We start from the raw sequence: 359 nt of genomic DNA on the forward strand, positions 1-359 counted from the left end.
AATCTTTCCTATTCTCTATTTGATTACATTTTTCAGTTTTGCTGGTCGTAAAATTCCGTGTGGAGTTTCTTTCTGGTCTTTTTATTGTTTTTAGATAAACTCTTTCATGTTTGGAGTAAAGATTATTTGCCAACATAACATGGAAGTCCTGGTTTAGGACGAATGTTGCTGTAATTTAGCCCCAGGAAACATCGTCTCCAGCTGGCTATATGACACGATCTATGTCCTTATATTTTTGAACAAGGAAAAATATAAGGACACATCATGTCATATAGCCAGCTGGAGACGATGTCCCCTGGGGCTAAATTACAGCAACATTCGTCCTAAACCAGGACTTCCATGTCATGTTGGCAAACAAT

At 37.9% G+C, this 359-nt stretch overlaps 1 protein-coding gene across 10 annotated transcripts in view; it reads left to right on the plus strand.

Moving 5' to 3' along the window:
- Window positions 1-359, plus strand: part of LOC106872656 (dystrobrevin beta) — a 310,067-nt gene that overhangs the window by 298,060 nt on the left and 11,648 nt on the right. The window lies entirely within an intron of this gene.

Source organism: Octopus bimaculoides, chromosome 8 (assembly GCF_046866305.1).
Source record: "Octopus bimaculoides isolate indiv1 chromosome 8, ASM4686630v1, whole genome shotgun sequence".
Classification (NCBI taxonomy): domain Eukaryota; kingdom Metazoa; phylum Mollusca; class Cephalopoda; order Octopoda; family Octopodidae; genus Octopus; species Octopus bimaculoides.